The 13869-nt window shown below is 42.8% G+C and overlaps 1 pseudogene; it reads left to right on the top strand.

Moving 5' to 3' along the window:
* The first annotated feature begins 13449 nt into the window (after nucleotides 1-13449).
* On the top strand, nucleotides 13450-13628 carry LOC132653870 (U2 spliceosomal RNA; annotated as a pseudogene).
* The last annotated feature ends 241 nt before the right edge of the window (nucleotides 13629-13869 follow it).

Raw genomic sequence — 13869 nt, 5'->3', positions numbered from 1 at the left:
AAAGAATGACTCTCTTCAGACTTCTTAGGAGAAAAATGAAGCTCTCGTTTCCTCATCCATCAAATGAAAGTCACTTGAACTTTTGGAGTAGATTTTATGACAAATGAAGCAGCATATTCTGAATTGACTGATGCTGCTGATTGCCAGCCCTGGAGGTCAAGGGAGGAAGTGAAACCTGGCTACGTGTGCCTGGCCCTGGCATTGGTTAGCAGTTATTCTTTAAGCCATCCTTCTCACCTAAGAGAGCCCCAAAGTTCCTGTCTAGTTTAGTTCATCTTTTTGGTCCTAAAATGGTCATAGAAATTAGGTAGGATATGAGGTGATGGCCAAGTAAATAGAAACATAAAAAGGTGTTTTTTTTTTGTTTTTGTTTTTTGTTTGTTTTTTTAAGGCTACAGATCTGGAATGTGAGTGAGATTCACTTCAACAAGCATTTTTGTCTCTCCCACTAGTGCCAGACACTATGGTAGGTTCTGGGAATGCAGTGACAAAGTCTTTGGAGTTCAGAAGAGACAGATGCAAACATAAATCACAACAGCATGAAAAGTATGACAATAAGCACAGAGGGGAATAAGCTCAAGAAGAAAACAAAGCAAAGGTGGTTGTTGAGTGATAATGAAGGGTTTTTTTCCATGGAAAATAAGAAGAAAAGACAATCTCTCCCCCCCTCCTCCCTCCTCCGTTCCCTGCCTCCCTCCTACTCTCTAATATGTATGTGTATATGTAGGCCAGAGGTTGATGTCAGATGTTTTCCTTTATGGATCATATGTCTTGCTGAATCTGGAGCTCACTGATTGACTAGACTGCCTGGCCAGCAAACTCTGGGGACCCTCCTGCTTTTATTCCATTCAGCAATATGGTTACATATAGCTGAAATTATTTTTACTACTTTGTGGGTTTCTTTTTCTCCCCTCCACCCTTATTAACCCCCTATAACTAGACAGGAAAGAGAAAAATAGAGAGGGAAGGGGTGAAGTTACTGTTAGGTTAGACTACTTCCTGCTGATTAGCGACAAGTCTGATCTTTGTCATAAGGATATCTATTTTTTTCTTCTCATTTCTTTGCATACCCGGCAAGCCAAAACCTGTAGCAACCAATAGCATCTAACCACCAACCCACCACTGACAGCTGCAACCCACCCTTCAGGGCCCTAGCATTTGTATAGCCTCTGAAAAGTTCCCAGAATTCCAAATGTCACACCCTTGCAGGAACTATCTGCAGCTGGCAAAATCATGCCCCTGCTAGAGCACAAGGCAAATCACAGTCAGCCGCTGTGAAGCAGTCTCTGATCCCCACACCTGAGATTAAAACGAAAACATATTCCCATAACATTTCTGTGCTTTTTAAAGAAACCAAAATGACACAGTTCTCATTATAGAGAGCACCATGCCCAGGTTTTTATATGGGTGCTTGATATCTACACCCAGGCTTTCATGCTAGCATAGCAGACATTTTACCCATCTGCCTAGCCCTGTTGAGGGATATTTCCATAATTGTGTCATAAGTTTCTGGCCTTCCATCATTTATGCAGTTGGTGGGCCTTACAGAATATTATTTGTGTATTCGTGTGTGTGTGCATGTGAGTGCGCTCGTGTGTGTGTGTGTGTGTGTGTGTGTGTGTGTGTATAGTATGTCTGGGCTCCAAAATAACAAAATCTTAGGTGTTCTCCTTCAGTCTTTCAACTCATTTCCGAACAAAGTCGACGTTGTGTTTTGCAAGAGCTACATCATGTCATAGCATGATGATGGATGAGAGAATCATCAATGTTGGCCGAGAAATACATCTACAAGGTTAAAGTTTAAAAATTTTAATAAGTCAAATCTCCTAAACTTGGACTGGGAAATGAATGTAAGGGACAGGATCTGGCCTCAGGCTGCCTGCGGTTTTGTTTCACTTGCCAAGAGACAGAAGACCTTTTCTTGGGGTCTTCTTTTAGTGACTCTAGTGATGTTTCAGTCCAAAGTTCTTTTTCTCTGGATTAGTGTTTTCTGGTATTTCAGAGCCAGTGAGCAGCACTGACCTGGGAAGCCACCTCCAGTAGCACTCTCTGATGGGGCCTCTGTGTGACAGAATGGCTGGTTGTGATTGGCATCCAGGGAGGACGCTGTTACACAGCAGCTGGTGTCACCCCCCACCGTCGGCTTCCTACACTGTGGAAGCTTTGCAGAGTCTGGAGTACTGAGGTTATCCTTTCTGGGACAAGCACAGCTTTTAGGGAGGTTCTGCGGAAAGGAGCCTGCTTTTAAAGATGCCTCAGTGGCTGGGAAGATGAGTTCGTTGGTGATGTGTTTGCTCTAAAAGTGTGAGGGCTGGAGTTTAGCTCCCTAGCAACCATGTAAAATTTGGTGTGGCTTGTAACCAGGTGCTGGATGGAGTGGTAGAAACAGGCAGATCCAGGGGGGCTCCCTGGCCAGCCAGTCTGGCTGAATCAATGATATTTTAGTTTGCTGGGAGACCCTGTCTCAAAAAATAAGGGCCGAGCAATTGAGGTAGACGCTCAAAGTTAATCTCTGGTCTCTACACACATACACAGGTGCATGCAGGGTGACTCATGGGTGACAACAGGAAGTCAAGGCAGTGTGCCAACCATCAATGCATATGAGGCTTGTTAAAGGAAGGTGTATATAACCCAGTGTTACTAGGATTTCTAGTTCTCCACTCCAGGGGACAGGAGGGTGGGTAATGAGGAGGACTTCTGGTACCCACCAGCAGTGGCTCTCGTACTGTTTATCTGTGATTTGGGGAAACAGAGACCAGGGCATGGTTGAAAGCTGGAAGGTAGCACAGAAAAGGAGAGGCTGCTTTGAATTAAAGTTCTGCATGGTTGTAGTGGGTGAGATGCCAGCTCCCTCAAACCCCATCTTTAGCTCCTTAAAATAAACTCTTCTTGGCTGGGTATGAGCAATATCTTTTTATAAGTATATATTTCCCCCCACAAAATTAGAAAGATGAAAGGGATTCAGTTTTGGAAGGAGGTTTGCTAAGACTTTGTTCAGACTAGGTGTGCTGGCTACTTTCCATCTGACTCATTCATGCTCTAAGTCCAGTTTGCATGTGACTCCATCCTGACATAAGGCTGACATCTACAGATTCTCCAGCTGAGGTTCGGTTTTTGGCTTCTGCTTGGGTCTGGCCGATGAGATGAGAACAAAGTGTGGGAAAGGATCCAGGTACTTGATTCCTATCCCCCTTCCTAGCACGGGAACCATGTCTACCTGCAGCCACACCCCTGAATGTTTCCTGCTTGCTGGGCGCCCCCCAACCTGTTTATTTTTACTGTGCTTACTGTATCTCTCTACTCGTGGATTCTTCAGGCCCCAGATAGCAAGACTCTAGCTGTTACTGCTTTTTTTACTGTCTTCCCATTGTTTTCTCTCTCCAATATTTTTGTATGGAGATGAAATTCTCACAGCGTATTATTAACCATTTTAAGCTGTACAACCCAGTGACCTTTAGCACATTCATCACACTATTCAATACACAGAAAACTATCAGCTATTTTAGAACTGGAGTTACAGATGGTCCTTAGCTGCCAAGTGGGTATTGGGAGTTGAACTTGGATTCTCTCAAATAACAGCAAGTGCTCTTCCCATCTCTCCACCCTATACCAAATTCTTATTACATCACGACACCCCACCAGTCTCAAAACATCATTGCACCAGAAGAACATCTGTGAAAAGAGCCTTTAAGGGCCAAGCATGGTAGTCTACACCTGTAATCTCAGCACTTGGGAGGCAGAGGTGGATCTCTGTGAGTTCGAGGCCAGCCTGGTCTAAAAAGTGAGTCCCGGACAGCCAAAGCTACACAGAGAAAAACTCTGTCTCGAAAAACTCAAAAGATAGAAAGGAAAGAAAAGGAAAGAAAAGAAAAGAAAAGAAAAGAAAAAAAAGAAAAGAAAAGAAAAAATGAACAGCCTTAAAATAATCAGCGGTGGTCATACACTTGCTTCCTACTTCTCTGCTTTTGCTCATTCAGGGTATTTAATATAAAAGGAATATATGATATATGGGCTTTGTGTCTGTCTTCTTTTAGTAAATTGCTTTTTAGGTTCATTTAAGTTGTAGCATGTGCAAATACCATTTATTTTTAAAGCAGAACAGACTGCTGTCTGGCTATACCTCTTCTTAATTCTAAACTCTGCAAAGTGATAGGCTCAGAATGTGGTCTTTAGACCAGCAACATCAGCATCACCTTGGAACTTGTTGGAAATGCAAATTTTAAGATCTACCCATCCCATTAGATTTGGGGTCCAGAACTTTGTTTCTGTTTTGAGACAGGGTCTTGCTATATAGTCCAAGTTGGCCTCAAACTCATGATCACCCTGCATCAGCCACCTGACTGCTGAGATTACAGGTATGGTTGAAATCTGGATTTTAACAAGAACCTCACCCCAGCCGGATTCTGGAGCATGCTTAGCTGTGCGGCACACTGCTATTCGTAGTGTCTGGATTAAGGTCTTCATTCCTGGGGCATCCTGCTCTTCCTGACAGAGCCACCAACATCTGTTCCCTGCACACTCAATTCTTGGTATACCCTTAGCAGGGCAGTGGGGACCCAACAACTTCAGTTCCAGAAGTAGGCATGATGTAGATGTTCCAAACCAAATGATTTCCAGATGGTGCAGAGTAGAAACTTGCTTTGCACCACCACATCCTTGATTAGCTTTTCTCCTTCTCACCCATTTCTTCACTCCAAAGCTTTTCTATAGCAACTTCCCACATCCACACCCTGACCCTGAGAAACTACTTGCACTTAATCTTATTTCAGGGTCAACCCCTGGGGAGCCCAAAGAATGGCCAGTATAGATATAAGTGAGGTGTTTTTTTTTTTTTTTTTTTCTGAGGTGATAGATTAAGTAATAGATTTTTGGATTCAGATAACACCTGTTCTAGTACTACCCTAAGTTAATCCAGGGGAAAGACTGTCTTTGGAGTAATGGGGGTTAACAATAGAATTCATCCCTATTAAAGAAATGCACACCCCCACTAACTTGGGAAAGGAAAGCACTTTGTGTGGAATTCACCTTGAATGTGTCTAAGTTTGCTCGATCTGTATTGCTACCATAGTAACAAGAGCAATTAAACTTAATCTCTTTCCCTTCCTCCTCTCTTCTCCATACTCCAGTTCATTTTGGATTTGCCTTGAAGTATTTTAGCAAAGCAGTTGGAACACCCTGTGCTCATCTCTACCCTGATGCTAGCCTTCTTGGTTTTATCAGGCTCTCTGTTCCTGTGGTCTCCAGTCTCTTTCTTTGCTGAGTGAGTACATGTACCTAAAGCACAGACATTTAAGAAGGATTTAGCAATTAGGTAACACAGGAATGGCATCAGCTGGGTCAGTGCTCAGTCCCCTGTGTCAACTCAGAGCATCTGTTGGGCAATGGAGGCGTCTCAGTTTGTTGCTGTCACCAGGAGCTGTCAGTCAGATAAACTCAAACCTGCATTTCCCACTGAGATGCTGAATATTAAAAAAAAAAAAACCCACATTTCTAGGGCTCAGTTCTAATTCACATTTTTTAAATTATTATTTTAAAAGAAGAAATGAATTCACAGAATCTGCGAATCAGATTCTAGGAGTTACTGAGAGGCAAATAACTAGTCGTTTTTGATAGATACACCTCACCAGAAAGAAACAGAGCTGGTAAGTGTGGTAGATTTTTGGGCTAGCCTGTGCTGCATCTCTTCATCCTACCTGATTTCAGAGCCTCTAGGGTGGATGGTGCCATCTGTCCACTATGCTGCGACATCTCTCTCTCTTTTTTTTCCCTCTTTTTTCTCCCCAATGTTCCAGAAGCTCACTTAGCCCACACCAAGAACAACTTGGAAGTGTGTGAGGAGTTAGTGTACCAGATGTAAGCTTCTACCTACAAGTCATCAGTGTTGGTGGATGAATGGCCTTGGGCTCTGATTGGACAATCCGAGGCACATTCTTAGTGGCTCTTGAGAGAGATTCCAAAGGAGCTGAGGATCAGTTTTGTTCAAGGAGGCAATCAACTTTTACTTAGTTACTTATGGCTGACATTGTTTGCTGCTGCTGGGGATCCCAAGAAAAATAGATTCCAAGGTAGAGATTAACACGCAGGAGATTTATTGGAGAACGCCTTTGGGATCAAACACAGTAAAGAATAGAGCAAAGGAGCATGACTGGGCAGAAGTCAAATACGAGCTATGGTGTAGCAAGGTATCTCTGACTGTGAGCCTGGAGCCCTCCCTATTCTTAGACTTTGTGAGGTCCTCACAGCTCACATGTAACGATTTTTTTGTGTAACCCTGATTCCTAATCCACAGCTCTAGATAATTAATTACTATGTGGGAGTGAAGGTGTGTATATGCCACACTGAATGCGGAGGTCAGAAACAACTCTTGGGAGGATTCCCTGCCCCTTTGTAGGGCCTGGGGTTGAACTCAGTAATCATTTTTGTGTGCAAGGGTCTTACCCACTAAGCCATCTCTCCACAAGCCCCTCCTCCCACCTCTTCACCATTCTGTTCTCTCATCCAAACACCTGCTCACCCACATATAGCATCTGGCTACGTACTGGGTTCTTGGAAATGAAAAATTCCAAGTGAAACACTGCAGTAGAGTTTACAGAGCAACAGAACAAACCGCACATGCAGATACATAGAAAGAGATTTCTTGAGATGTAGAGGTTCATAAGATTGTGGAGGCTACGTCCCACGGGCTGTCACCTGCATGTGGAGGTGGTGTAGTTCCAGTCCATGACCTTAGACATGTAGACTGGGGCCAACAATGCAAATCACAGTATGAGTGTGAAGACCCAGCAACCAGGAATCTAACAACAGCACAAAATCAATGCCCCAGCTCTAGTGGTGTCTTAGTTGGAGTTTTATTGCTGTGAAGAGGCACCATGCCCATGGCAACTTTATTAAAAAACAAAACAAAACAAAACATCTAATTGTGGCTGGCTGTCTTATAGTTCATAGGTTTAGTCTATTATTGTCATGGTGGGAAGCATGGCAGCATGCAGGCAGACGTGGTGCTGGAGAAGGAGTTGAGAGGTCTACATTTGGGTACACAGGCAGCAGGAAAAGACTGTGAGCCACTGGCCTGGCTTGAGTTTCTGAGACCTCAAAGCCCACCCCTAGTGACATACTTTTTCCAACAATGCTACACATACTTCAGCAAGGCCATACCTCCTAATTGTGCCACTCCCTTGGACGCTATGGGGACCATTTTTTATTCAAATCGCTACAAGTGCCAAGAGCAGATTTGCCTGTCTTTCTTTTCTGTTCAATCCAGACCTTCAATGAATTGGATGATTCCTGCCCATATTTATAAAGGAATTTTTACTATATTCTATTTACTGATTCAAGTCCTCATGTCTTCCAGAAACACCTATATACTATACCAAGAAGTTATATTTGCCAGCTATCTGGGCATCTCTTAGCTTAGTCAAGTTGACAAGTAAAATTAACAATCAAAGACATGATCTTCTACATAGAAGAGTTCATAGTCTCATGGGGATTGACAAATATAGCAAAAGATCATTAAAACAGGCCCTTGACAAGTCTTGATGACAAAAAAATAGAGTTATTAAGACAGATAGGAGTGTTGATGACAAAAATAGAGTTATTAACACAGATAGGAGTGATAGGTGTATTTTGGGCAGAGAGCCCAGATCACATTTTGTGTGTTGTGGCAAGCATCATTAGAAACTATATATCCAGAAGAATAGAGGCCATGTATTTGATAAAGATCATGGGAGTATACAGGAAAGTTTTGAGGAGGAAAGGGAAGGAGGGAATATGATTATAAAATAAAAGAGCTAATAAAAAGAGTTAGCTGCAAAGGAAACAAGTGAAATGCTGTATGTAGTTCATAGGATTTGTAGCATCTTAATGCCTTGGAGGATGGCTGGTCCAATCTGGAGGTTTGGCTCTTTATAGAGTCTTTGCAGGACAATTATCTAATTTCTACTCAGCTCTGGCTATAACTGGTGATTTTGTGTTTTCTAACCAGGGTATATATAGAGAGGTGGGGACACCCCAATATGACTTTGTTTATTAGCACTGGCCTGAGCTCCTCTACTCATCTCTCCACACAGTAACACTTTGCATCAGAACTGCCACCCTCTGCCTCGATTATCCCATTAGAGCTCAAGAAGCTGAGGCATCCATCCACCGACATGTGATGACCTATGCCTGCAGGACTGTGTCCAGCATTACCTCTAACGGGTTGTGCCTGATATGGGCTGAACAGGCTTCTGAAGCCGTAGAGAACAGGAAAGAGATATAGCACAGCCTTAGAACAGGATACAGTGGACACTCAAAACCATATGGTTCTCTCCTAGCTGCTGTCCCTTCTTGCATTTTGGCTTTTGCCCTTTATTTTAGCTATTAGCAAAGAGAGCTCTACAAAATGAATACATGAAAAGGCTGTTTTCTAGTTCAGAACCATTCAAGAGAGTCTCAGTACATTTTGCATTAAGGACCAAACTGTTAATTCACCCCTCAAGGTTTACAGCATCCTCTTGGCCGTTGTGGTCCTCAGGACTCTAGTAACAGCTGGTGTGCTAGCTCTCTAGTTAATGTCTTAGCATCTTGACTACAGTGTGACTTCTCTGGTCTCAGGTCTTCATGCTGAGGAGTTCCTGTGTCTGGAATCTGTTTCTCTAATTGGGTCTGCGTTCTGTGGTAATAACATTTTCTGGGAAGCTTTTATTGAATGGCTGTGCCTTTGAAGTTGGAGGACCACGGCCGAATTCATTTCTCCTTGTTTTTTCTCTTCCTCTCTCTAGCCCTCCCTGCCTTCATTATTCCCTCCTTCCTTCGCTTTGTTCCCCTATTTCATTTTTTTTCTTTTTTGTTAAGGTGTTAGGAACATGCAATACATTAGGCATATTTTAAGGATGTGGTCATTTAAGTATAATTATATACCTCCAAGTTCCTAAGGCTCCTTCATATTTCCTTTGTGTGTACATGTGGTGAGAGAGTGAGGTGTGTGTGTATGTGTGTGTGTGTGTGATCTCAAGAGTTACTGCTCAGCACTGGTCACCACTAATTATTATTATTGCCCTTTTCAAGCTTCACATAAGTGGCACCTTACAGCACTCAGTTTTTGCATCTGACTGTCCACACCCTCTGTATTGGTTCATGCGGCAGCTGTTAACATTCTTTTCTTTATATAATCCTACTGTGTGATCCTATATGTATTGTAATTTAAAATTTTTTAATTTTATTTTTTCTGTTACTTTTATCCACATGTATCAGTTTTATGCAATATTAGGTTTCATTGTAACTTTTCATGATGTATATTCATGCTCCCGTTATCTTTTCCTATCACCCCCACTGGATCTGCCTCTTCCCATAATACTTCCCTTCCTCTTTGCATGTCCTCCCCAAGCCCCTAGATTCCACACGTGAGAGAAGACATACGATACTTATCATTCTGACAAAGTGGCTCATTTCACTTCTTCCCAGTTTCCTGCGGTGATATGACTTCATTCGCTTTTGTGGCTAAATAAAACCTTGTTGTCTGTATCCATCGTATTTTCCTCACCTGCTCATGTGTTGAGGGAAACCTTGGCTGATTTCACGACTTGGTAGATGTGAGCACACAGGTATCTCCCAGGTGCGCTGACTTGGATTCCTATGCGTCAAATGGTAGTTTGGTTTATGGTCACCGGAGCGAACACTGCTCTGACTTTCATGGTGGCTGAGCTAATTCAGGGTCCCCCAGCAGTGCCTGAGGGCTTCTTCATCCTTTTGCATCCCTGTCAGCATTTGCTATTTTGTTGTGGTGGTCACTTTCTTGATGATAACAGTTCTGACTAGAGTGAGTTGGAATCTCAATTTATTTGATTTGTATTTTCTTGAAAGCTAAGGATGTTGAACATTTCTTTACAAACGTCCTAGCCGTTTATAGCTTTTCTTTTGAGAATTGTCTTTTCAGTTCATTTGCCCATTATTGATTGGGTGATTTTTTTTGTTTGATTTTTAGAATTCTTTATATTCTAAAATTTAGTCCCCTGGCAGATGTATAACTAGCAAAGATTTTTTTTTCTCCTTCTCTATGATGTTTCTACACTCTGTTTTTCTTCAAAATACATTGATGCAATCCCGTTTATCAATTCTCACGTTTCCTGAACTATTACAAGTCTGATTCAGGAATTCATTCATTGCACAGCTCCTATCCTTATTATTATAATGTTTTTGCTAGCTTACAGAGTAATGGGTTTCATTGTGACATTTTCATACACACACATCACTATACTTTGTTATTATTTCCCATACCACTTTTCCCCTCTCCCCTCCCAGCCTCTTGCTAGCCCTCTTCCTCCTGGTCCCTGCTTTTATGTAATGTATTTTCCATCAGCTTCTCTTGCTTCCCACCTTCTTTCCGCTTTAGATCTCTTTCTTGCCTCTCAGAGTCCCCTTTCTCCTTACATGCCTATGATAAAGTTTCTAGATTGAACTAGTGACAATGGGATGTGCTACTCACAAAATGAGTACCAGCATTCACCTCTCTGTTTCCTGACTGTGCACACAATCCAAGCACAGGCCTTATGCTCCTGCCACCGTGACTTTTTCACCACAATTGTCACAGATTTTGAGTCAAGATGAAGCCTCCTTTCCTTACTTGTCAGGCATTTAGTTACAGCAGCAGAAAAAAAAAATTACAAGGGAGCTTCCTGCGGCCCTATTGTAAGCAAGTGAAATCTGAAGACTGTTACTACAGCAAAACAGAACACAGCAGCATGTGGAAGTGGGCTCATCTCACACCTTCCTTGTGGTCTCACAGCTCTTCCCAATTTCTTGTTCATGAAGTGGCACAAATCCTAATGAAGTTGAACTTTCTATCTTCCCACTTGTACTGGACCCCAAACCTGTAAAGGTAGAGGCAGTTCATCTTGATTATTACCCAGAACTTTGAAGAACTGTGGCAGGGCTTACACATGCTCAGCTTTAGCCTTTCATAGACAGTGAAATCAGTTTTCCTCTTATGCTCGCCTCACGGTGGGTGCTTGGAAGAGGTTGCCATTTCTCTTTGTTTCTAACTTCTGAAAAGTTGATTATAATGTGTATAACTGAGATTCTCTGGGTTCATCTTATTTCTCTTGTATGGAAAACCCTTTTCCAGTGTTGAGAATGTAGTTGCTCTACCCTTCCTCTCTGTGCCCACAGTCCTACTAATACTGTGGCTCAAGGGGGTTTTAGCATGGTTGGCAGCAACATCTCACATCTGACTTTCCCAAGCCCCAGAATTTCTCTTTATGGTACAGTTGCTAAGTCCACTTCCCCATCCTGGGTCAGTACCTCTTCTAGTTTTGTTTCTGTTATAGCAATAAAATACCAGGACAAAAAAAAAAAATCAACTTAGGTGTTTCTAATACTGTAAACAGATGCTTCGCACACTTCCTAGCACAAACTCTCACACCTGGTAGATGCAAGTTAAATATTTCTCAGAAGAAGCCCTGCTATTTATGTCATAGTGGTAAAAAAAAATGAAAATTTTATAAAAAGTTATAGGGTGGATGTTCATCATTCCAGATTGCAGTCCATCGTTACTGGGAAGACAAGGTGGGAACTTCACACATGTAGTCACATCACACCCATGGTGAAGAACGGAGAGAAAAAAGTGTGTAGGTGCTGGCTTGCTTGCTGGCTCTTGGCAGGACAACCTACTGCAGAAAGTCCCTCGCTGGGATCCCCTTCCCAGTCCATTCCAGTGTGTGTCAGGTTGACAGCACCCCAATTACCTTTTGCTCATCACATTCGTTTGTCAGGCATCCCCTCTCTCCCCGAGGTCACTTGTTGATTCATTCGGCCAGTGCTGAGCTCCCTACTTCCTTGTTCCCTGTATCTGATCGTTCTAACTCGCCCTACCCTCTAATAACAAGCTACTGCGTTTCCGGTGTTATCACACACCTCTCTGTCCAGTTCCGATCGGCATGGGCATTTATCAGCTGTTAACAAATTGGACTTCACTGTGCTGGAGTAGAAAGGTACCAGAGTGAGAAACAGCTTGGGGAAAACCAGCGCCTGCAAGTTCGAGCCAATGTCTCTGTAACTTTTGATTAAGGAATCTGTATCTTGTGTTGATTTGTAGGGGCTCTTTACACAGCTGGCTCTTGCTGTTTGCGTGCAGGTAGATAAAAGACAGTTCCCTCCTTGGTCCTGTATCTTTGCTTACACCATGTTTTACGGTGGTTGGTTTTTATTTTATTTTAATTTAATTTTTTATTGTTGCTGTTGTTTTTGCTTTTTTTTTCCCGACAGGATTTCTCTGTGTAGCCCTGGCTTTTCTGGAATTAGCTCTGTAGACCAGGCTGGCCTTGAACTCACAGAGACCCATCTGCTTCTGCCTCCTGAGTGCTGAGGTTAAACGCATGTGCCATCAACCGCCCAGCTCTTTAGAATTTTATAGTTTTAAAATTTAGTTTGTCAGTCTTTCCTCAGTGGCTTGGGTTTTGTAATGTCTCAAGGCACAAAGTGAAGTGTATGTTTTCTTGAAAATTTTTTTCTCACATTTAAGTCTCTGGTTCATAAATCATATGTGGAAAAAGTCATGGGTATAATCCTAACTTTTATGTATGGAGAGCAAACTGTTCCCCAAATTTTGAATGACTGAGTAGATGCATAGTGTTCTCATTCACCGCATTGATTTTTAAGGTGGTTTACAGGGCTGGAGCGACCGCTCAGCAAATGAAAAGCACTCGCTGCTCTAGAGGATATACGTTCAGTTCCTAAAACCCATGTCAAATGACGCACAGCTATCCGTTACTGCAGCTCCAGGGGTTCTGACATGCTACCCACGCACACAGATGGCACCCCCCACAAACACACACACGTACTCACCTATGCAGATGCCCACATGTACACATTTAAAAAATAAAATAACAAAGCTAAGGTAGATTTACTTCTGGGCCCTCTATTCTATGGCAGGGGTATGATTTTATTCCTGGGACAAGACCGTATTTACCCAGTGACTACAGTTAAGAATATCTCCCCCCCCCTTTTTTTTTTAGAATCGTACTTTCTTCATGGGCCACAGGGACCACAAGGCTGAGCCAGCTGGCCAGGTCACAGGTACAGGTACAACCTGGAATCTCTGTCTCCCATTTCTCACTTGCGCTGAGTAACTTTTTGTTGTACAGCAATTCCACGTGGGTCTCAGGGGAGAAGGGGAGAACTCAGAGCTGGGGCCCTCCACCACGGCACACCAGGGCAGGCCTCCTGGCAGGAACCGCACTTGATCATGTCGATGTCATAGCTTGTATCCCGGCGGCTGCCATCGGCTCTTGGCTCAGCCGGGATGGTAACGGCTCACAGAGCTCGCAGGCGATGTAGCGTTCCTCCCCACACGGATAGCGGCGCACTGCATGCTCCCACGGAGGCGTGGACTCAGCAGGTCCTTCTCAAATGGGTAGTTGATGGTGGCAGGCTCCCAAAAGAGGTAGCTCAGGGTCATGCCCAGGCCTCGGAAGAGTCGCTTCTTGGCCCTTTGGCTAAGATCAAGTGTAGCATCTGTTATTACCAGTTTGTCTTTTTCAGAACTGTCTTAAATATTCTTAGATTTTTTTTCTTTTTTAACTCCAGAACAGGTGACTTTTGGAACTAGAATAACCGGCATGAAAAGTTCCATTTGCCTTTTGGATGAAACCGTAGAGAATTTAGTAGTTGATTTCTGAAGAATTAGCATAAACTTCCCATCCATAGTGTAACTTACTTTTCTTCGGTTCCCCCAGAAGTGTGTGAATAAGGTTTTTTCAAATTTCTTCATGAAGGTTTTATTTGTTAACCTTTACTTTCAGCTTTAGTCACAGATGTCTTTTTTTTTTCTGATAATGAAAATAGTTTTGAAGATTCTCTATATTCTAATTGGCTTATTTTCACTCTACAAATAGC

Source organism: Meriones unguiculatus, chromosome 4 (assembly GCF_030254825.1).
Source record: "Meriones unguiculatus strain TT.TT164.6M chromosome 4, Bangor_MerUng_6.1, whole genome shotgun sequence".
Classification (NCBI taxonomy): Eukaryota; Metazoa; Chordata; class Mammalia; order Rodentia; family Muridae; genus Meriones; species Meriones unguiculatus.
The sequence above is the reverse complement of the archived record's forward strand: the minus strand, read 5'-3'. Positions and strand labels throughout refer to the sequence as shown.